Below are 25,718 nucleotides of genomic sequence, written 5' to 3' on the forward strand. Positions count from 1 at the left end.
TTCGGTCAGGGCAAGAAGAGGCTCGGTCTGAGGGTGAGAGGAGTGCAAACACAACAATTGATGAGGAAGTTCTAGATCCCACCTACTGTCAACCCACAGTCAGGCCCTCGAGGAGGTCAACAGAGACGGTGGAGGAGGATGCAACTGACGACGAAGTTACCTTGCGCCTTCCTGGACAGAGTTGGAGTACTGGTAGCACGTCTACAACTGCATCCTCAGCCACCACTGTGCCTCTGAGCACTAGTCGGGGTGGATCAGCAGGTCGCATGCCCTCTAAGCCTTGACTAGCCTGGTCCTTTTTTGACATAGCAAAAGATCGCCCAAATGATGTGATCTGTAAAATTTGTCGTGATTCTGTTAGTAGAGGGCAAAACCTCAGCAGTTTGACAACTTCTTCCATGAATCGTCACATGAATAAATATCATATGTTCCAGTGGGAAGCTCACCGTGCTGTAAAGCGGCCTAGCGGAGCGAACCATCCACCGCCTGCCCCTTCCAGTGCATCCGCGCGCTCTTCATCTTCTAGGACTGTGGGGACAGCTGTCACACCTGGTTTTCCACGCACAACTTCAACCACTGTAACCGCAACAGGCAGTTTGCTTGGTAGGTTGTCAGTTGGTTTGGAAGGGGAAACAAGTGCGTGTGTACAGCTCTCTCAGACATCGATAGCACCAACGTTGCATGAAGGCAACATCATGTCTACGCCTGCACTTTCCTCACAAACCTGCATTTTTCCAGGGACACCCTACTCAACACCGTCTACACACAGCAGCCAGATCTCTGTCCCTCAGATGTGGACAAATAAAAGGCCATTTCCTGTGACCCATGACAAAGCTAAGAGGTTGACTTTATCCCTCTTTAAGGTATTTGGCTACCGAAATGCTGCCTTTCCGCCTGGTGGACACATAGGATTTTAGAGACCTTATGTCTGTCGCTGTGCCCCAGTACCAGATGCCCAGTCGCCACTACTTCTCTAAGAAAGGTGTGCCCACGCTACACCAGCATGTCACACACAACATCACCGCTTCCTTGAGAAACTCTGTGTGTGAACGGGTGCATTTCACCACCGATACTTGGACCAGTAAGCATGGACAGGGACGTTACATGTCGCTGACTGGGCACTGGGTAACTATGGTGATAGATGGTGAAGGGTCTGCTGCACAAGTCTTGCCGTCCCCACGACTTGTGTGTCAATCCTCTGTCTGTCCAAGTTTCGCCACTGCTTCTGCCGCCTCCACCTCATCTGGGTCCTCCACCTCCGCCCCAAGCCTGCCTGGTCAGGCCACCAGCGTTCTCACTGCACAGAAGGAATCACGCACCCCTCATTACTATACTGGCAGCAGAGCGCAACGGCATCAGGCGGTCTTTAGCTTGACATGTCTTGGAAATAGGAGTCACACAGCGGCTGAGTTGTGGGCAGCTCTGGAGACTGAGTTTAATAAATGGTTGTCTCCACTCAACCTGCAGCCTGGTAAGGCCATGTGCGACAATGCTACAAACCTGGGTGCGGCCCTTCACCTGGGCAAGGTGACACACGTGCCTTGTATGGCTCACGTGTTGAACCTTGTTGTCCAGCAATTTTTAACACACTATCCCGGCCTAGATGGCCTTCTAAACAGGGCACGAAAACTGTCTGCTCACTTCCGCCGTTCAACCACCGCTGCTGAGCGACTTGCATCGCTCCAGAAGTCTTTCGGCCTGACGGTTCATCGCCTAAAATGCGATGTGGCGACATGCTGGAATTCGACTCTCCACATGTTACAGCGACTGTGGCAGTACCGCCGAGCCCTGGTGCAATACGTCATGACGTATAGCCTGGGCCAACGAGATGCAGAGGTGGGGCAGATCACCCTGATGGAGTGGTCTCAGATCAAGGACCTATGCACCCTTCTGCACAGTTTCGACATGGCGACGAATATGTTTAGCGCTGACAATGCCATTATCAGCATGACAATTGCAGTCATTTACATGCTGGAGCACACGCTAAACACTATTCGGAGTCAGGGGGTGGGACAACAGGAAGGGGAGGAACTACAGGAGGATTCATATGCGCAAGACACAACAACATCACCAAGGTCCAGACGTTCATCATCACCAACGCGGCAGGCATGGGACCATGGGGGACAGGGATCAACAAGGGCGCATGGTAGCAGGCGAAATGTTGAGGAAGTTGCAGGAGAAAATGAGAAATGGAGGACGAACTGTCCATGGACATGGAAGACTCAGCGGATGAGGGAGACCTTGGTCAAATTTCAGTTGAAAGAGGTAGGGGGGAGATGTCAGAGGAAGACAGAATGGTTAGCACCTCTATGCCACAAACACAGCGTGGACTTGGTCCGCATGGCTGCGCAAGACACATGAGTGCCTTCTTGCTGCACTACCTCCAACATGACCCTCGTATTGTCAAAATTAGAAGTGATGATGACTACTGGCTTGCCACACTATTAGATCCCCGGTAGAAGTCCAAATTTTGTGACATAATTCCAGCCATAGAAAGGGACGCACGTATGCAGGAGTATCAGCAGAAGCTGTTACTCGATCTTAGCTCGGCTTTTCCACCAAACAACCGTGCAGGTGCAGGGAGTGAATCTCCCAGTTGCAACTTGAAAAACATGGGACGGTCTCGTCATCTTCAACAGTCTACCCGTACCAGTAGCACCGTATCTGGTGCTGGTAACAGCAATTTTATTGAATATTTTCATAATTTTTTTAGACCCTCCTTTGCAAGGCCACCAGAGACAACAAGTCTGACACATAGTCAACGGCTGGAGAGGATGATACAGGAGTATCTCCAAATGAACATCGATGCCATTACTTTGCAAATGGAGCCTTGCTCATTTTGGGCTTCAAATCTTAAAAAATGGCCAGAGCTCTCCACTTACGCCTTGGAGAATTTGTCGTGTCCAGCTGCCAGCGTTGTCTCTGAACGTGTCTTCGGTGCTGCTGGGTGTGTGCTGACAGATAAGCGCACGCGTCTGTCCAGTGACAATGTGGACAGACTAACGTTCATCAAAATGAACAAGTCATGGATCCACAAGGAATTTACTACCCCTGTGTCATCCTGGGGAGAGTAAATGCTTGTGTATTTTGAATGTGCTTGATGCAAATCTAGCTGTGAAGTGTACTACTAGGGCACAAGTGCTGCCACTGATGGGGTGTCTGTGTGGCCCAATTTTTGGAAAAAAGGGAGACTCTTCTTGGAGTAACCCTTGCTGTGTTTTTAAAAATGATCCAAGATGCACAGCGCTGGGATCAGGAAAGACTTTGCTACCTACCCCGGTGTCATCCTGGGGACGGATAAGTATGGCATATTTTTGAATGTGCTTGATGCAAATCTAGCTGTGAAGTGTACAACTGGGGCACAAGTGCTGCCACTGAAGGGGTGGGTGTGTGTGTGGCCCAATTTTTGGAAAAAAGGGAGACTCCGCTTGGAGTAACCCTTGCTTACATTGTTTTTAAAAATGATCCAAGATGCACAGAGCTGGGATCAGGAAAGACTTTGCTACCTACCCCGGTGTCATCCTGGGGACGGTTAAGTATGGCGTATTTTGGAATGTGCTTGATGCAAATCTAGCTGTGAAGTGTACAACTGGGGCACAAGTGCTGCCACTGAAGGGGTGGGTGTGTGTGTGGCCCAATTTTTGGAAAAAGGGAGACTCCGCTTGGAGTAACCCTTGCTTACATTGTTTTTAAAAATGATCCAAGATGAACAGAGCTGGGATCAGGAAAAACTTTGCTACCTACCCCGGTGTCATCCTGGGGACGGTTAAGTATGGCGTATTTTTGAATGTGCTTGATGCAAATCTAGCTGTGAAGTGTACAACTGGGGCACAAGTGCTGCCACTGAAGGGGTGGGTGTGTGTGTGGCCCAATTTTTGGAAAAAAGGGAGACTCCGCTTGGAGTAACCCTTGCTTACATTGTTTTTAAAAATGATCCAAGATGCACACAGCTGGGATCAGGAAAGACTTTGCTACCTACCCCGGTGTCATCCTGGGGACGGTTAAGTATGGCGTATTTTGGAATGTGCTTGCTGCAAATCTAGCTGTGAAGTGTACAACTGGGGCACAAGTGCTGCCACTGAAGGGGTGGGTGTGTGTGTGGTCCAATTTTTGGAAAAAAGGGAGACTCCGCTTGGAGTCACCTTGCGGTGTTTTACATGATTTTAGAAGGGCGTGCCATGCCTATATCTGTGTCTCCTCCTCTTTTTCCTTGTCCAACTCTTTTGTTTTTGCATGAGTATATGTCCTTGTCACTTTCCCATGTGTTTGTGTTGTGTTGTGAGTTGTTTGTCACCTTTTGGACACCTTTGAGGGTGTTTTCTAGGTGTTTTTATGTTTTTGTGATTGCCTCCCATTGTTTCCTATGCAGTTCAAGTGGTTCGCCGAACCGGTTCGCCGAACCGAACTCGAACGAGACCTCCGTTCGGCGAACCGAACTCGATCCGAACCGCGACCGGTTCGCTCATCTCTAAATACCACATACAAGAGAAAAATACTTAAACACTATGACCAGACCACATAGTGACCAAATAGTACAATATACAAGAGAGAAAGACCACCATACAGTGACCAGATCACATATTAGTACCACATAGTGACCAAATACAACCGCATACAAGAGTCAAATACCAACACCCCATGACCAGATCACATAGTGACCGAAAAATACTACAATAATGACCATGAATAAAAAAACCACACAACTAATAACACTAATATTACCATCAGTACCGTTATACACAAGAGCTCTGTACATACTATAGCATCAGTGTACAGGTAATACAGTGATCACTGGTGACATTATAGACAGCAATTCTGTATATAGTGTACAGGTAATACAGTGATCATCGGTGACTTTAAATACAGAAGACCTGTTTATACGTATACATATATTCGCCACTATTCGGTATCCGACGGATAACAGGCTATTCGCCTCATTCGGTATCCGATGGATAAAACAACATCCGCTCCGATACTTTCATTTTAATTTTTGACTTCCTGGCGCCTGTTTTCCAGCCAATGAACACATCTGATGTTGCTTGCCCTCACAGTAATGCCGCAGCCATCTTTGTTGTGGTCTTACTGTGATTAGCTTAGCCGCACAGCGTCATAGGGGCTATATAAGGCAGCGGCCATTTTGTGAACATGCAGTCTGTTGGGAGATGGCTGTGTAAATAGACTGTACTGTGTGCGGGAAAGCGTTTATACAGCCAATTAATAATAGTCCTTGTAAGGGCTGAAGATAGTGTGCATTACCTGCTAGCAGCTGTGTAAATCGTAAAACCAGGTATAGGGACAGTGCTGTGCATTGGATGACATTTCGGTGCTTTGTTAGGTTAGAGAGATCCATCTGTAAACCAAAAAAAATAAATAAATCCTCTTATTAGTGCTGCATACGGTCTATTAGTGCTTTGTCTGATATACGGAGAGCTTTTTCACAGGCAGAAAGAGATTTAAAACTGTCCTGACATCTGCTACTAATAATGAACAATCCCAGCACTGCTACATCTCTTGTGTGTGCTCCACTAGGGATAAGTATTGCATATTCCCTAAAAAAGGTCCAAAAATTTACCAAACAATGGGTTCAGGGGTGGTGTAGTGCCTGTCAGCCACCATCTCAATTCATTCCTTGTATGGCCCACGTTGTAAATTTAGTAGTTCAGCAGTTTCTCAAAAATCACTCTGTGATACCAAACCTACTTACCAAGGTACGACGTATTAGCGCTCATTTCCGCAAGTCATCTCCCTCTTTTGCTGGCCTGGCAGTGCTGCAGCAGCGCTTACACTTGCCTTGTCTCAGACTGATATGTAACCACCCTACGAGATGGAATTCAACCTATCATATATGGGCCAGGATCCTTGAGCAGCAGAGGGCAGTATCCCAATTCCAGCTGGAACATGCCTGTCAGACGCAGCTGCCAGACATAAGTACTGCAGAGTGGGTGTGGATTGCAGACATTTGTCAGGTCCTAGAGAATTTTGATTACTGTACCAACATTGTGAGCAGTGATGATGCTCTTATCAGCATTACCATTCCACTAATTTGTTTATTGAAACGCTCTCTGGATGGTCTGACTGACCAAAGTGTTCATACACCCGAGTTGTCTGTGGATCCAGACTTCACAATGGTTGCTAGTAATCTGAACAGCCTCGGCCAACAGGTTCAGGCCACCTATGATTAGCATCATGAGGAGGAGGAGGATGATGAAGAAGAACAGGAATGCTTTGAAGTTGGTAACCAAGGGATTGACCACCCAAGCTTCAGGGCTACCCAGCATGGATGGCCTGAGGAGGATCAGGAGGAGGAGAGAGAGACTGAGGTGGAGAGGAGGTTTAGGGAGAAATAATGTATTCTTAGCAGTGACACCCAAAGGTTATCAGTTTGGAGTCTGGGACACATGGCACAGTTTATGTCACACTGCCTTTCTCATGACTCTCAGCTAGTCCACATTTTGGCAGACAACAAATACCAGTTATGTACCCTTCTTGACCCACGCTACAAAGACAAATTTGCTTCGCTACTTGTCAAGCAAATATGGATTGTACTACGGAAACATTCAAGAGTGTTGTAGTGGAGCAGTTGATGAAACGATTACCCTCAGATTATGCTGGCGTCAGAGGTAGCGTGTCATGTCACGCAACAGGATTACAAGAGAGAGCTACGCATAGTAGGAGTAACACAGGCAGGGGACTAATGTGCCAAAACTGGTCCATTTTCCACAAACCGTTAGCTTTGAATCAGATACCGGTTGGGGGAACTATGACAAGGAGGGAACAGTTAAGTAAGATGGTGAGGGACTATGTAGGTGACCATACATGCTTTCAGAGTCTACAGTTCCCTTTAACTATTGGGTTTCCAAGCTCAACACTCAGCCAGACCTCGTCTTATACGCTTTGGAAGTGCTAGCTTGCCCTGCTACAAGTGTGTTGTCTGAGCGTGTATTCACCTCAGCAGGGTCAATAATAACAGATACTTGCACACAACTATCCACAGAAAGTGCAGACAGTTTGACAATGATCAAAATGAACCATAGATGGATTGCCCCAGAGTATCTCAGGCCGCCTGTTAAGAAGACCCAATAATAAATGTAGCCTCAAAATTTGTATTTCTTAAGTTTAACTAAGTTCTATTGTTTCTCATTCAAGACTATTTTGTCTCCTACCATCTAATGAGACTGCATGACTAATCTAACTTGTTATGCTGCTGCGCTTTAATTGTTCGGCCCAATCACCCAGGCCTTTATACATTATGCACTGGCGCAACCACTGTTGAGGCTACACTGTCTATAACAATTGGTCAGGCAGTCTCTATTTGTGTTCTTTATAAATGCTGTGCTCCACAGTGTGTTACACATGGCCCCTTGCGGAATCAGAATTTTTTTAGCTCCTTGGCATGTTATGCACTGTTGCTTATCCTACCAATTTTTTTTAAAAAAAGCTCTTGGGAGCTGTTGGGAGTACCTTCTGATGCTGTGCTTTATGGTGTTTGAACCATTATCCCCTAGGGAAAATTAATTTTTAAACTCCTTGGCATGTGATACCCTGTTGCTTATCCTACCAATGTTTAAAAAAAGCTGTTGGGAGTACCTTTTGATACTGTGCTACATGATGTTTGAACCATTCCCCCATGGGGAAACTGGATGTATTACACTCCTTGGCATGTTATGCCCTGTTGCTTATTCTACCAATTTTTTTTAAAAAAGTTGTTGGGAGTACCTTCTGATGCTGTGCGTCATGGTGTCTGAACCATTATCCCCTGGGGAAACTGAATTTTTTTAAATCCTCAGTGTTAGCTAGTGGAATGAAGCCTGAGTTCCAAAGTGAAACAAGGGCCACTTTCATGGTGCTGCATGCTTCACAAACTAATAATCAAAATTTCCGTATAAATATCACCATTAAATTTCAATAAATATCAAAAATACCTTCAGATATATAAATAAGGTTGTGGTATAATGATGCTATGCACCCCCTGCGGAAAGGATCGCTGAAACACGTGTCGGGGCTTTGCGGTATACTTTGGAGCTTTTACAGATCCCTTAAGGTATTATTTTCCTTGCAAATTAAATAATTGATAAAATCTTTTTACATAGGATCATTATACCACAACCTTATTTATATATGGCATAGGATTTAGATACAATTTTGCACTGTGCACTTTGTCATATATTAGGGATTGACTTTTTAAGTGATCTTGGCATTATGCACTTTATTTTCCTAGTAAAACCGCTGCTATAATTTATGGGACATTTTTTCCTGCCTAATATTTATATGGATTTGTAAAATATTTATTTTAATTGTTGAATAAAAATAATAATTTTAATACTATTTGCACCATCATTCCCTTTATTTATTTAATTCTAACAAATTTTTTATCTGAAGGTATTTTTGATATTTATGCTTCACAAACTGTGGTCTAGGAAGCAGGTGATGATGCTGCCTGCTCCCAACCTGCTTTTGGTCAGATGCAATCATCATCAATGACATCAGCTTTGATGTCCCAGCGTGGCGTTAATTTGTCCAGAAAGCATACATTACTGAATAATTTGAATACAATTTGAATAGAGGGCGACTGGAGTTGGTGGTGTTGGTGGAGGAGGAGGAGGGCAAGGCCAACACCCAAATGGCCACATTGGCAATAGCACTGTAAAGTGTTGTGGAGTACGTATTTCAACTTTCACACTAATGATAAAGGGGACGCAGAAAACTACAAATGACTGCCGTCCCTCCCCAATGGATGTTACCTAAGAAGTCTGAGATTTGAGGACAGCAAGTGGCCCTTTCTACATTTAAATAGAGGGCCACTGGAACTGGTGGTGTTGGTGGAGGAGGAGGGCAAGGCCAACATCTCAACGGGCACATTGTAGCTGACCTTTTAAAGTGCTGTCAAATATGTCCCAAAAAAGGAGTTGCGAGACAGACACCAATATAATGTATAAGTTACAGCCCTTTCTAATCGAAAAAGAAGAAAAAATGTAAAAAACGAAACGTGTGAATATATGCTAAAGTGTTTTTTTTGGCGGTCGGGGCTTGATTTGACATTTTATTACAGTGTTTAGGTCCTACAAACTGTTTCTTAGCAATTTCCCCTGTTTGACTTTGGTTTGAGAGCTGTTCTGGCGACTACGTCAACGCCGCGTGCTGCTTTGAGCACGTTATTCCAAGACACCAGAAATGCAGTCAGGCACCTTCTACAGGCTGTGCCCATAGTGTTTAAGCCTTTTCCCATCCATTTCAGCCTTTTCAGCAGTCACCACAGGTCACCATTGGGTCCAACATAAAATTATTCTGGTTTCCCATAGACTAGAATAGACTAGAATAGTCGAATAGCGATCAGGTATTCGGCGGATATTCGGCGAAGCGAATATTAGGGTATTCGATCATCCCTATTTATAGGTAATATAGTGATCACCAGTGACATTATACACAGGAGCTCTGTATATAGTGTATAGTGTTTGTGTGGACATGTAATACATTGGCTTACCAGAGATCTCTCTGGTTGAAGTTATTCATGTTCTTTTTCCTCTTCATCTGGTGCTGACCGCTATCACTTCTTCCTGCCATGACTCGACTCTGCAAAAAATAACACTATGTAACACAATTTTTGTCTCAAGCTTTTAAATGCTATAATCCATTTAATCATGCCTAAACAGTTAAGAAATACTAATTAATTATAGCCTTTGCCTTTGTGACCAGGACAATGTGCTTTGCCTTTGTGCTCTGAAAGCTTGCTAATATAATTTTTCTAATTAGCCTATAAAGGTATCACTCCTAAAATACTTTTGTCATTCTTGGGACATATATTTCAATTGATTTTTCTGGCTAACACGGTACCACAATATTACCCTGTATTGCACATTGACCAGGACAATGAAATATTCTATTTTACGTATTTGCATAGGGAAATCGAAAATGTTAATCATTTCTTTTTGTTGATACAGTTACAAAAACAATTTATATGCATTTAATATTGGCCAAGATGAGCAAGAGTGGTTTAGAAGTGAGTAGCTTACAATTATACTGCAAATAACTTTCACAAATCAACCCTCAAATATAGTCTCCTATCATGTTCTCGTTATACTGTCCTTGTTAGGCTGCTTTCACACTACGTCTTTTTAACATGCGTCCTGAACGTTTTTTTGCTGCAAAAGCGGATCCTGCTTTTACAGCAAAAAATGCATGCAAACGCATGTGTTACTTTGCAGGATCCTGTCACTGGATGTTTAGGGGCGGGCATTGGAGTCATGTGATCGGGAGTGATGGGAACTAAACGTGCCAGACTGGGAGCCGGCATCTGACAGCTGCGAGGCTCGTAACCAAGGTAAACATCGGGTATACTTGCTTGGATACCCGATATTTACTTTGGTTACAAGCGTCTGCAGCTGCTAGGAGCCGGGCTCCCTGCACACGTTACCAACGTAAACATCGGGTAACTAAGATAAGTGGTTACCCGATATTTACCTTGGTTATGAGTGTCCGCAGCTCTCAGGTGGGGGAGAGGGAGGGGGGGACAGAGAGAGAGGGAGGAGAGAGAGGGGGACAGAGACAGAGGGAGGAGAGAGATAGACTGATCACAGAGGCTGGTTTCTGGGCATGCTCAGTAGAGCAAACAGGATCCTGTCTATCAGCATGCCAGCGTTCACCTGCGTTTCCATGCTGTTTAGTCAGGATCCAGCAATTTGCAGAAGTTGGACGCAGCTCAAAAACGCTACAAGTAGCGTTTTTGAAAGATGTTAAAAAACTGCAAGTCGCTGGATCCTCACTATAACGCACGCAAACGCAGGTGAACGCATGTTAACGCGAGTCCATTGCAAATGCATTGAAATGAAAACGCATTTGCACTGGATCCGTTTCTGCGTTAAAAAAACGTTCAGGACGCATGTTAAAAAGACGTAGTGTGAAAGCAGCCTTAGCATCATTCAAAGTCCTTTATATCCTGATGAAAGTGGTTGCCTTGCTTTTCTGATTAAGGCCCCATGTTTTCCTTGAATTTGTCAAGATGAGCATCCAAGATATGTTCTTTGAGAGACATCCTACATCTCATTTTTCCCAAGTTCTTTATCAGAGTCTGAACTAGTTGCACATATCTCTCATCCTTGTGATTGCCCAGTAAACCATGCACCACTGCCACAAAGCTACTCCAAGTCTAGTCAGCTTCTTTACAAATGCTTCGTTCTCTAGAATCTGCTTGATTTGTAGTCCGACGAAGATATCAGTTTTTACCTTTGCCTCAGACAGCTTAGGAAAGAGATCTTGTAGGTACTTGAAGGCTGCCAATTCTTTATCGAGAGCTGTGACAAACTGTTTTATCAGGCCTAACTTTATGTGCAGGGGTGGCATCAGCACTTTCTGTGGGCCCACCAATGGCTCCCACTTCACGTTATTCTTTCCCACAGAAAACTTGGTCCTCTGTGGCCAGTCCCACCTGTGATAGTGCTGATTGGTGTCCCGGCTGTCCCAAAAGCAAAGAAAAAAAGATAACTTTGTTTGCCACAAATGTAGCAAAATGCATCAGCCGGATACTTACAACCTCTTGATGCCATCTAAATTAAATGCAGGTATGTATCAACTGTAACACAAACAGAAATGGACAATTAAGAATCCTGTATTTATACTACTCTATCGACAGTTCTCGTATTTCTGGAAGCTTCACGCGGTCTACACAACATTGCACGTTTTGTGAATGTTCGAGAAAGCATAGATTTCACATTATCAATGTCCTGACCATAAAAGCAAATTTTCTTGGGAATTTTTGCCATTTTCTTTTCACTTTAGTCATAAGTGATTGGGAGAACACCTTTGGTACCCATGTACAAAGAAAAAAAATCAAATTTGTTATATAGTGTAATACACAGTCACCTACAGCTGATCACTTCCAGGGCACATTCCATACTTTTTCCCCAATTTCTACTCTATGTTACATTTTTGTTCCTTCCATGGAAGACAGTATCCTCAAAATGAAATTATATTACAGCAGTAATAATGTCTAATTATTTGCCCCTACAGTAAATGTATCCACCATTTGCCAACATAAACCAATAATGAATGTTCCTCGTTCTGGCCCCATATATATGTCCCCATCCTGGCCACCTTTATTTAATAATGTTTCCCTTCCTGGCCCCTTGTATTTAATAATGTCTCCCATCCTAGACTCCTATGTTCCCCATCATGGGCCCCTATGTTCTTCCATCCAAGGCCCCTAAATTACCCCATCCTGGACCCCTAAATTGCCCCATAATGGGCTCTTGTATCCACTACCTTGTTCGCTCATAGAGGGAGGAACAAAAAGATTCTTCTCATTTTCCTGCACTCCCCCAGTGTCCTGTCATGCAGACAGACACATATGCATGCAGACACAAACTGACACATGCAGATGAGCACACACATACATACGCAGATACACGCATGTAGACACACATACTGTACATGGACACACATGCAAACACAAACTTACATATGTAGACACACAGACATATATAGACACTCAGACAAATGCATGCAGACAGGCACACGGACATATGCATACAAATTCTCTTTGCTACAAATGCACACAGACATATGCAACAAATGCAGACAAATGCATGCAGACAGACATATGCAGAAAAATGCACACCGACATGCATACCCATACAGACAAGCACACATACTCATACATAAACACACATGACGACATGTACACAGACATGAAGACAGGCCCACATAGGTATACACAGACAGACATGCTGACACATACACAGACAGGCACACGTACACAAAGGCAGACACATAGACATGCACACACAGAAAAAACATACACACCTGCAGACAGGTCTACGTAGACAGACACATGCACATATTCCCACTGACAAGCTCATGAAGGCAGACACACATACATACATAACCAAACAGACAGAAGCACACACAGAGACATTAACAAGAACAAAGCCAGGCCCATGCACACACAGACGCACATATGTAGACATTCAGACAGTAAAACACATGCACAAGATTGCACACATGCACAGACACGCACACGAACATAGACACACAGCCACATGCATGCACACACACGTAGGCACATACTTGAACACAAATCGCAGTCAGGCCCACGCACAGACAAGCACAAATTCATAGACACACAGGCCCCCACATGCATAGACATGCACAAGAAGGCATACAGGGTACATGCATGCTGATACATGCACAAGAACTCAGGCAGGTACACCAACTAACGTATAGACATACATACAAATATGCACACACACATGTACACAGATTATACTCATTTATTCAAAAACGTCATATAAACAGACATATACACAAACATACACACATATTGCGGCAGCTTTTACCTTCCCCCAGTTTGTCTCTGGTCTTGCTCACAATCTCCATTCAAGATCTTCCCCCAGTGGGAAGCAGCAGTGCAGGGCGTGCCGCATAACATTACAGTTAGAAGACATGGCCTTGTCTGTTAACTATGACACTGCCGGGGCGGCACATAAACAATTGAAGGCTCAGTGCAGCCCTGGCTGACATAGAAACAGGTGGCCCTGTCACTGGTGGAGCTGCCTGGGGCTCCCTGCCTGTGGTTACCAGCCTAGGGCCCTATTTGAAGTACAGGGAGCCGAATAGGGACCTGGGGCCCACCAGGAGATCCCCCGGCAGCCTGATGGGCCAGTCCGACCCTGCATGCTGCTCTGTGTTGCAGGCTGTACATATCTGAGTCAGAGCAACAGAGTGGACTCTGTCACTTGGCAGATCGCAGAATGCATAGCAAGCAGGAAGGGACACAGAATTGACAGAACAGCCCCTGAAACAAACGTCACTGATGATGCTTCATTTCAGGGAAAAGGTAGAGGCTTTGACAGAGACAGTAGCCTCTGCCTCCTGCTCTGATGATACTTTGTAGGAGTATCCCAGCATGCACTGGAATTCTCAAACAATGCATCATCAGACAGGAAGCAAGGAAAATAAAATCTATAGTAGTTAGTGTAGTCAAGGAAGAGTAGGATTTTTTTTAAATGCAAATATATTAGAAATTAATTTAGATTGTAATAATAAATAGATAACTATTTAGATTGAAATTTTTTCAGCCTTCTTACCACTCATGTAAGGACTTGTTTAATGCAGGAGGACCTTTACCTGACTGAAATATTTTGCAGTTTTGTAATTTAACGTTTGCCAAAAAGCCTCATCTGTCTTGACCTCTAGGTACTGAACTGTGAATCTGCTGTGGCGCCCTGGCCTAGCCAGGTCGTCACAGATAACATCCAAAGACCCCCACCCCCGCTAGACAGGGACACCAGCCAAACAAAAACCCTTGTTGCCTCCCTCCAGTGTCTGATGTCCACACCAGGTGGGGTGGGGCTAAGCGGTTGGCCCAACCCACCGAGGAGTTCACAGGCCTGGAGGCAGAAAAAGTGACAGTTGAGTGTTGAAGTTTGAGGAGTGAGGAGTGAACACTTGGGTGTCTGGGTTTGTGGCCCAGGCACTGACAGCAAGGTTGGCAGACGGTGGTGGCCGTCTGCAGGAGTGGTGGAGCAACGCGGAACCGTAGGATCGGGGACGGGCGACGGCCAGCCGGTACCGACCGGGGAGCGAAGTGAAGCCAGCACACACAGGCAGGGCCATCGGACCCCGACCAGGCTTGGAGCCGCCGATAATAGTCAGATCCAGGGGTTTCACAACAGCAAAAGTCCCGATTGAAGGCAACAGCCCACACCGTGAGGGTATACAGCTACCGCCTAAGGCTAGAGACCCAAGGGCCAGCGTCTGCAGGCAAACAGGCTCCTCCGGTACCCATACACCGGGGAGCGGACTACCGTTGGGAATCCAGTAGTCAGAAAGAGAACATCAAGGTGCAGGGTTAGACAGCTGCCATCACCTGTCCGGGGAGAAGCACTGCAGCCGGCTGCGGCACCCGTCCATCCAGCCGTTTGATTTACCGAGGACTTTGTACCTTTCTTGCTGAGTGAGTACACCCGTGCCATCCGGCACTGCGCCGCTCTGTCCCTGCAACCATGCACCTCACCAACCCTGCCTCCCCGTCACAACATCACCAGGCCCCGGGACCACCGACCCCTACCCACGGAGGGGGAAAACAACATCCCAGCTGCTCCCTACCATCGCTCCCAGGATCCCCGTCACCAGCACCGGTGGTGCCCATCTTCACCACGAACCGTGGGTGATGTCACAGACTAAATCCCCCAAACCAACCACCCCTTTCACTCACGGGCGAGGAGTGCCGCTCGAGTCCCTGGATCTGTCCCACCGCTCGAGCCACTGAGCAGCAGCAGCAGCCGCAGCAGCGCCGGACCCGAGCGTTAGCGAGAGCGCAGCAGCGACGGCCTCCTCCCCGCCCGCGACAACTTGGCGTCACGAACAGGATTGAACCCCTCTACTTACCAGTAGAAGTGCTACTTGTGATCTCCGCCGGCGGCGTCCGGCCGAAAATTTTGAAGCGCCGCCATCTTGGCGCAAAAATCTCCCGCTCGAGCATCTTCTCCGAGCAAGGAAGGCGCGAAAGCGAAGCCCCGCCCCCAACAAACGGAAGTGCTGAAGAGTACCAAGGGGGCACGAGAGTGTGTCTGCCTGATGTAGCCGAAGCTATAAAAGCGGGGACGCCAGGACTCTGTATACAATTGGTTCCTGGAATACGGCCACGCATGATGTCCTGTCCGTCCGGCACCGCAGAAATCCCCGAGCCCACGCCAGGAACAGCGACGTGGGTGGAAGCCCGGACCGCACAGATGTGCTGCTGCCTTCAAGCCCAGGTCTGGTTTTTGATGGAGCGCTGAGTGGCTGAGAAGGAGGAAGTGGCGGCGGCCGTGCGGAGACGCGAGGTGGAGACAGAGTTGGAGGAGCAGGTAAGCGACCCATGCCCCTATGTCCGAGAAGGACCGGCTGCTGTGGCTGAGGGGCCTGGCCTGCGCCCCGCTCACCCTCCTGCTTCCCCCACCATCCGTACCAGCTGCTGTTGCCCCTCCGCTCGGTCCGCTACCCCCAACACTGGTAGTAGCTGAAGCCAACCCGTCCGCCCTAGAGGACCAGCCTGGGGGCATTGTTCGGGACCAGCCTGCGTCCCTCCCGCTACCGTCGAAGGCCCCGCGGGAAGTAGCTGTCTGCGACAAGGAGCCATCGGCCCCGGAATTGGCTGCACCTGAAGCCGGCCTGGCTCCAGCAGTCCGCCCGGCCGTGGAAGAACCGGCCGCTGCTGGCCCGAAGGCTCAATGGGTGAGGTCAACAAGCCCTGAATCCCCCGCCTCGGCTGAGGCTGCGCCGGGCCGCAACTGCAAAGCCGCAGTCCAGGCCATGTCACCGCAGGATCCCCACAACAGAGAAACGGTCGTGGCCGGTGTGGGTGCGGTCCAGCAGGGCCCGACCCAGGTGCAGGGGTCTGCCAACGCCCCATACTGGGACAGGGAGCCAAACCCATTGGGCTGGGAGATCGCCGCTAGAGAGCAGCAGAGGGCCGAAGTGCTGGCGAGGGTGATCCAAGAGAAGGATGCACTCCGTCATGCCACCTTTCGGGTGTGGGGCCCAGTGTACGAGGGTCAAGTCTGGCAGTTCGACCAAAGAAGGGGGTTTGGCTTCATCTATGAGCCGGGCCTGGAGACCGAAGTATTCACGGCCCATCGTGATGTCAATTTCCACCTCCCCACGGGCCACCCAGGTCGTGATCTACTGCCGGGCGACCTAGTGACTTACACCCGCCACTGCGGAGAGAGGGGCTGGTTCGCCCTGGATCTAAAACAGTGGAAGAGCCGCAGTGAGCAGACGTGGCTCCAGCTCCCTCCTCCACCAAGCCGTCCGGATGTGGAGCCAGAGGAGGTGTCAGAAGAGTATGACCTCAAGTAGTTGCAGTGGTCCTCTGTTGCAAGCAGTTGTCCCCCGTTGGGACTAGAGTTGAGCGCGGTTTGTGGTTCGAGGTTCTCCAGTTCTAGGCTCGAGTGATTTTGGGGCCTGTTCTAGATCGAACTAGAACTCGAGCTTTTTGCAAAAGCTCGATAGTTCTAGAAACGTTCGAGAACGGTTCTAGCAGCAAAAAAAACAGCTAATTCCTAGCTTGGTTTCCGCTGTAATAGTGTAAGTCACTCTGTGAATCACACTATTATGACATTTCAGTGTATAGTGTGCGTGAACAGCGCCTTCAGATCACTGCTGTTTCTATAATGGCGATCGCCATTTTTTTTTTTTTCCTTGTCTTCCTTCCCAAAGCGCGCGCGTGTAGTGGGGCGGGCCAGCATGTCAGCCAATCCCAGACACACACACAGCTAAGTGGACTTTTAGCCAGAGAAGCAACGGCATGTGTGATAGGATGTCCATGTCACATGTCCCTGCATTATAAAACCGGACATTTTCCTCCAGGACGCCATTATCTCTTCTGCGTCTTTGGTGTCAGACATCACTGTCGCAGCTCCGTCCTCCTGAGTCCTATCGCCGATACTGCTGTATGCGCTCCATACACAGCGTTAGACAGCTTAGGGAGAGCACTTTCTTTCAGTCCTTTTAAGGGCTCAAACCGGCAGGGTCAGAGAGCCATAGGTGACAGGTCCTGAAAACAGAGACAGCGTCTGTGTAGCCAAGGTCAGGGATTTCGTCGCTGCATTTCACCATTAGGAGGGAATAGAAAGGCAGGCTTCCATTCCTCTACCCAGAGCCCCACAATCCTGGCACTGTACCCTCCTGTCCTCTGCACACTCCAACTCATTATAACTAAGCCATTATACTAGCAAACACTCAGTGCACATAGTGGCATCCTAAACGTGGCTATTGGACTTTGCTATAGTCCCACTAGTGCAAAGACATTTGCAGAGGACGTCTGCCTGCATTGCACACTCCAACTCTTTTTAACTAAGCCATTATACTAGCAAACAGTCAGTGTACCTAGTGACATCCTAAACGTGGCTATTGTACTTTTGTCTAGTCACACTATTGCAAAGATATTTGCATCACGTCTGCCTGCATTGCACACTCCAACTCTTTTTAACTAAGCCATTATGCTAGCAAACAGTCAGTGTACCTAGTGGCATCCTAAACGTGGCTATTGGACTTTTGTGTAGTCACAGTAGTGCAAAGATATTTGCAGCACATCTGCCTGCATTGCACACTCCAACTCTTTTTAACTAAGCCATTATACTAGCAAACAGTCAGTGTACCTAGTGGCATCCTAAACGTGGCTATTGGACTTTTGTGTAGTCACAGTAGTGCAAAGATATTTGCAGCACGTCTGCCTGCATTGCACACTCCAACTCTTTTTAACTAAGCCATTATACTAGCAAACAGTCAGTGTACCTAGTGGCATCCTAAACGTGGCTATTGTACTTTTGTCTATTCACACTATTGCAAAGATATTTGCATCACGTCTGCCTGCATTGCACACTCAAACTCTTTTTAACTAAGCCATTATGCTAGCAAACAGTCAGTGTACCTAGTGGCATCCTAAACGTGGCTATTGAACTTTTGTGTAGTCAAAGTAGTGCAAAGATATTTGCAGCACGTCTGCCTGCATTGCACACTCCAACTCTTTTTAACTAAGCCATTATACTAGCAAACAGTCAGTGTACCTAGTGGCATCCTAAACGTGGCTATTGGACTTTTGTGTAGTCACAGTAGTGCAAAGATATTTGCAGCACGTCTGCCTGCATTGCACACTCCAACTCTTTTTAACTAAGCCATTATACTAGCAAACAGTCAGTGTACCTAGTGGCATCCTAAACGTGGCTATTGGACTCTTGTGTAGTCACAGTGGTGCAAAGATATTTGCAGCACGTCTGCCTGCATTGCACACTCCAACTCTTTTTAACTAAGCCATTATACTAGCAAACAGTCAGTGTACCTAGTGGCATCCTAAACGTGGCTATTGTACTTTTGTCTATTCACACTATTGCAAAGATATTTGCATCACGTCTGCCTGCATTGCACACTCAAACTCTTTTTAACTAAGCCATTATGCTAGCAAACAGTCAGTGTACCTAGTGGCATCCTAAACGTGGCTATTGAACTTTTGTGTAGTCACAGTAGTGCAAAGATATTTGCAGCACGTCTGCCTGCATTGCACACTCCAACTCTTTTTAACTAAGCCATTATACTAGCAAACAGTCAGTGTACCTAGTGGCATCCTAAACGTGGCTATTGGACTTTTGTGTAGTCACAGTAGTGCAAAGATATTTGCAGCACGTCTGCCTGCATTGCACACTCCAACTCTTTTTAACTAAGCCATTATACTAGCAAACAGTCAGTGTACCTAGTGGCATCCTAAACGTGGCTATTGTACTTTTGTCTATTCACACTATTGTAAAGATATTTGCAGCACGTCTGCCTGCATTGCACACTCAAACTCTTTTTAACTAAGCCATTATACTAGCAAACAGTCAGTGTACCTAGTGGCATCCTAAACGTGGCTATTGTACTTTTGTCTATTCACACTATTGTAAAGATATTTGCAGCACGTCTGCCTGGATTGCACACTCAAACTCTTTTTAACTAAGCCATTATACTAGCAGTCAGTGTACCTAGTGGCATCCTAAACGTGGCTATTGTACTTTTGTCTATTCACACTATTGTAAAGATATTTGCAGCACGTCTGCCTGCATTGCACACTCAAACTCTTTTTAACTAAGCCATTATACTAGCAGTCAGTGTACCTAGTGGCATCCTAAACGTGGCTATTGTACTTTTGTCTATTCACACTATTGTAAAGATATTTGCAGCACGTCTGCCTGCATTGCACACTCAAACTCTTTTTAACTAAGCCATTATACTAGCAGTCAGTGTACCTAGTGGCATCCTAAACGTGGCTATTGTACTTTTGTCTATTCACACTATTGTAAAGATATTTGCAGCACGTCTGCCTGCATTGCACACTCAAACTCTTTTTAACTAAGCCATTATACTAGCAGTCAGTGTACCTAGTGGCATCCTAAACGTGGCTATTGTACTTTTGTCTATTCACACTATTGTAAAGATATTTGCAGCACGTCTGCCTGCATTGCACACTCAAACTCTTTTTAACTAAGCCATTATACTAGCAGTCAGTGTACCTAGTGGCATCCTAAACGTGGCTATTGTACTTTTGTCTATTCACACTATTGTAAAGATATTTGCAGCACGTCTGCCTGCATTGCACACTCAAACTCTTTTTAACTAAGCCATTATACTAGCAGTCAGTGTACCTAGTGGCATCCTAAACGTGGCTATTGTACTTTTGTCTATTCACACTATTGTAAAGATATTTGCAGCACGTCTGCCTGCATTGCACACTCAAACTCTTTTTAACTAAGCCATTATACTAGCAGTCAGTGTACCTAGTGGCATCCTAAACGTGGCTATTGTACTTTTGTCTATTCACACTATTGTAAAGATATTTGCAGCACGTCTGCCTGCATTGCACACTCAAACTCTTTTTAACTAAGCCATTATACTAGCAGTCAGTGTACATAGTGGCATCCTAAACGTGGCTATTGTACTTTTGTCTATTCACACTATTGTAAAGATATTTGCAGCACGTCTGCCTGCATTGCACACTCAAACTCTTTTTAACTAAGCCATTATACTAGCAAACAGTCAGTGTACCTAGTGGCATCCTAAACGTGGCTATTGTACTTTTGTCTATTCACACTATTGTAAAGATATTTGCAGCACGTCTGCCTGCATTGCACACTCAAACTCTTTTTAACTAAGCCATTATACTAGCAGTCAGTGTACCTAGTGGCATCCTAAACGAGGCTATTGTACTTTTGTCTATTCACACTATTGTAAAGATATTTGCAGCACGTCTGCCTGCATTGCACACTCAAACTCTTTTTAACTAAGCCATTATACTAGCAGTCAGTGTACCTAGTGGCATCCTAAACGTGGCTATTGTACTTTTGTCTATTCACACTATTGTAAAGATATTTGCAGCACGTCTGCCTGCATTGCACACTCAAACTCTTTTTAACTAAGCCTTTATACTAGCAGTCAGTGTACCTAGTGGCATCCTAAACGTGGCTATTGTACTTTTGTCTATTCACACTATTGTAAAGATATTTGCAGCACGTCTGCCTGCATTGCACACTCAAACTCTTTTTAACTAAGCCAATATACTAGCAGTCAGTGTACCTAGTGGCATCCTAAACGTGGCTATTGTACTTTTGTCTATTCACACTATTGTAAAGATATTTGCAGCACGTCTGCCTGCATTGCACACTCAAACTCTTTTTAACTAAGCCATTATACTAGCAGTCAGTGTACCTAGTGGCATCCTAAACGTGGCTATTGTACTTTTGTCTATTCACACTATTGTAAAGATATTTGCAGCACGTCTGCCTGCATTGCACACTCAAACTCTTTTTAACTAAGCCATTATACTAGCAGTCAGTGTACCTAGTGGCATCCTAAACGTGGCTATTGTACTTTTGTCTATTCACACTATTGTAAAGATATTTGCAGCACGTCTGCCTGCATTGCACACTCAAACTCTTTTTAACTAAGCCATTATACTAGCAAACAGTCAGTGTACCTAGTGGCATCCTAAACGTGGCTATTGTACTTTTGTCTATTCACACTATTGTAAAGATATTTGCAGCACGTCTGCCTGCATTGCACACTCAAACTCTTTTTAACTAAGCCATTATACTAGCAGTCAGTGTACCTAGTGGCATCCTAAACGTGGCTATTGTACTTTTGCCTATTCACACTATTGTAAAGATATTTGCAGCACGTCTGCCTGCATTGCACACTCAAACTCTTTTTAAATAAGCCATTATACTAGCAGTCAGTGTACCTAGTGGCATCCTAAACGTGGCTATTGTACTTTTGTCTATTCACACTATTGTAAAGATATTTGCAGCACGTCTGCCTGCATTGCACACTCAAACTCTTTTTAACTAAGCCATTATACTAGCAAACAGTCAGTGTACCTAGTGGCCTCCTAAACGTGGCTATTGTACTTTTGTCTATTCACACTATTGTAAAGATATTTGCAGCACGTCTGCCTGCATTGCACACTCAAACTCTTTTTAACTAAGCCATTATACTAGCAGTCAGTGTACCTAGTGGCATCCTAAACGTGGCTATTTGTACTTTTGTCTATTCACACTATTGTAAAGATATTTGCAGCACGTCTGCCTGCATTGCAGACTCAAACTCTTTTTAACTAAGCCATTATACTAGCAGTCAGTGTACCTAGTGGCATCCTAAACGTGGCTATTGTACTTTTGTCTATTCACACTATTGTAAAGATATTTGCAGCACGTCTGCCTGCATTGCACACTCAAACTCTTTTTAACTAAGCCATTATACTAGCAGTCAGTGTACCTAGTGGCATTCTAAACGTGGCTATTGTACTTTTGTCTATTCACACTATTGTAAAGATATTTGCAGCACGTCTGCCTGCATTGCACACTCAAACTCTTTTTAACTAAGCCATTATACTAGCAGTCAGTGTACCTAGTGGCATCTTAAACGTGGCTATTGTACTTTTGTCTATTCACACTATTGTAAAGATATTTGCAGCACATCTGCCTGCATTGCACACTCAAACTCTTTTTAACTAAGCTATTATACTAGCAGTCAGTGTACCTAGTGGCATCCTAAACGTGGCTATTGTACTTTTGTCTATTCACACTATTGTAAAGATATTTTCAGCACGTCTGCCTGCATTGCACACTCAAACTCTTTTTAACTAAGCCATTATACTAGCAGTCAGTGTACCTAGTGGCATCCTAAACGTGGCTATTTGTACTTTTGTCTATTCACACTATTGTAAAGATATTTGCAGCACGTCTGCCTGCATTGCACACTCAAACTCTTTTTAACTAAGCCATTATACTAGCAGTCAGTGTACCTAGTGGCATCCTAAACGTGGCTATTGTACTTTTGTCTATTCACACTATTGTAAAGATATTTGCAGCACGTCTGCCTGCATTGCACACTCAAACTCTTTTTAACTAAGCCATTATACTAGCAGTCAGTGTACCTAGTGGCATCCTAAACGTGGCTATTGTACTTTTGTCTATTCACACTATTGTAAAGATATTTGCAGCACGTCTGCCTGCATTGCACACTCAAACTCTTTTTAACTAAGCCATTATACTAGCAGTCAGTGTACCTAGTGGCATCCTAAACGTGGCTATTGTACTTTTGTCTATTCACACTATTGTAAAGATATTTGCAGCACGTCTGCCTGCATTGCACACTCAAACTCTTTTTAACTAAGCTATTATACTAGCAGTCAGTGTACCTAGTGGCATCCTAAACGTGGCTATTGTACTTTTGTCTATTCACACTATTGTAAAGATATTTTCAGCACGTCTGCCTGCATTGCACACTCAAACTCTTTTTAACTAAGCCATTATACTAGCAGTCAGTGTACCTAGTGGCATCCTAAACGTGGCTATTGTACTTTTGTCTATTCACACTATTGTAAAGATATTTGCAGCACGTCTGCCTGCATTGCACACTCAAACTCTTTTTAACTAAGCCATTATACTAGCAGTCAGTGTACCTAGTGGCATCCTAAACGTGGCTATTGTACTTTTGTCTATTCACACTATTGTAAAGATATTTGCAGCACGTCTGCCTGCATTGCACACTCAAACTCTTTTTAACTAAGCCATTATACTAGCAGTCAGTGTACCTAGTGGCATCCTAAACGTGGCTATTGTACTTTTGTCTATTCACACTATTGTAAAGATATTTGCAGCACGTCTGCCTGCATTGCACACTCAAACTCTTTTTAACTAAGCCATTATACTAGCAGTCAGTGTACCTAGTGGCATCCTAAACATGGCTATTGTACTTTTGTCTATTCACACTATTGTAAAGATATTTGCAGCATGTCTGCCTGCATTGCACACTCAAACTCTTTTTAACTAAGCCATTATACTAGCAGTCAGTGTACCTAGTGGCATCCTAAACGTGGCTATTGTACTTTTGTCTATTCACACTATTGTAAAGATATTTGCAGCACGTCTGCCTGCATTGCACACTCAAACTCTTTTTAACTAAGCCATTATACTAGCAAACAGTCAGTGTACCTAGTGGCATCCTAAACGTGGCTATTGTACTTTTGTCTATTCACACTATTGTAAAGATATTTGCAGCACGTCTGCCTGCATTGCACACTCAAACTCTTTTCAACTAAGCCATTATACTAGCAGTCAGTGTACCTAGTGGCATCCTAAACGTGGCTATTGTACTTTTGTCTATTCACACTATTGTAAAGATATTTGCAGCACGTCTGCCTGCATTGCACACTCAAACTCTTTTTAACTAAGCCATTATACTAGCAGTCAGTGTACCTAGTGGCATCCTAAACGTGGCTATTGTACTTTTGTCTATTCACACTATTGTAAAGATATTTGCAGCACGTCTGCCTGCATTGCACACTCAAACTCTTTTTAACTAAGCCATTATACTAGCAGTCAGTGTACCTAGTGGCATCCTAAACGTGGCTATTGTACTTTTGTCTATTCACACTATTGTAAAGATATTTGCAGCACGTCTGCCTGCATTGCACACTCAAACTCTTTTTAACTAAGCCATTATACTAGCAGTCAGTGTACCTAGTGGCATCCTAAACGTGGCTATTGTACTTTTGTCTATTCACACTATTGTAAAGATATTTGCAGCACGTCTGCCTGCATTGCACACTCAAACTCTTTTTAACTAAGCCATTATACTAGCAGTCAGTGTACCTAGTGGCATCCTAAACGTGGCTATTGTACTTTTGTCTATTCACACTATTGTAAAGATATTTGCAGCACGTCTGCCTGCATTGCACACTCAAACTCTTTTTAACTAAGCCATTATACTAGCAGTCAGTGTACCTAGTGGCATCTTAAACGTGGCTATTGTACTTTTGTCTATTCACACTATTGTAAAGATATTTGCAGCACATCTGCCTGCATTGCACACTCAAACTCTTTTTAACTAAGCTATTATACTAGCAGTCAGTGTACCTAGTGGCATCCTAAACGTGGCTATTGTACTTTTGTCTATTCACACTATTGTAAAGATATTTTCAGCACGTCTGCCTGCATTGCACACTCAAACTCTTTTTAACTAAGCCATTATACTAGCAGTCAGTGTACCTAGTGGCATCCTAAACGTGGCTATTTGTACTTTTGTCTATTCACACTATTGTAAAGATATTTGCAGCACGTCTGCCTGCATTGCACACTCAAACTCTTTTTAACTAAGCCATTATACTAGCAGTCAGTGTACCTAGTGGCATCCTAAACGTGGCTATTGTACTTTTGTCTATTCACACTATTGTAAAGATATTTGCAGCACGTCTGCCTGCATTGCACACTCAAACTCTTTTTAACTAAGCCATTATACTAGCAGTCAGTGTACCTAGTGGCATCCTAAACGTGGCTATTGTACTTTTGTCTATTCACACTATTGTAAAGATATTTGCAGCACGTCTGCCTGCATTGCACACTCAAACTCTTTTTAACTAAGCCATTATACTAGCAGTCAGTGTACCTAGTGGCATCCTAAACGTGGCTATTGTACTTTTGTCTATTCACACTATTGTAAAGATATTTGCAGCACGTCTGCCTGCATTGCACACTCAAACTCTTTTTAACTAAGCTATTATACTAGCAGTCAGTGTACCTAGTGGCATCCTAAACGTGGCTATTGTACTTTTGTCTATTCACACTATTGTAAAGATATTTTCAGCACGTCTGCCTGCATTGCACACTCAAACTCTTTTTAACTAAGCCATTATACTAGCAGTCAGTGTACCTAGT

This window comes from Anomaloglossus baeobatrachus, chromosome 3 (assembly GCF_048569485.1).
Source record: "Anomaloglossus baeobatrachus isolate aAnoBae1 chromosome 3, aAnoBae1.hap1, whole genome shotgun sequence".
NCBI classification, from domain to species: Eukaryota; Metazoa; Chordata; class Amphibia; order Anura; family Aromobatidae; genus Anomaloglossus; species Anomaloglossus baeobatrachus.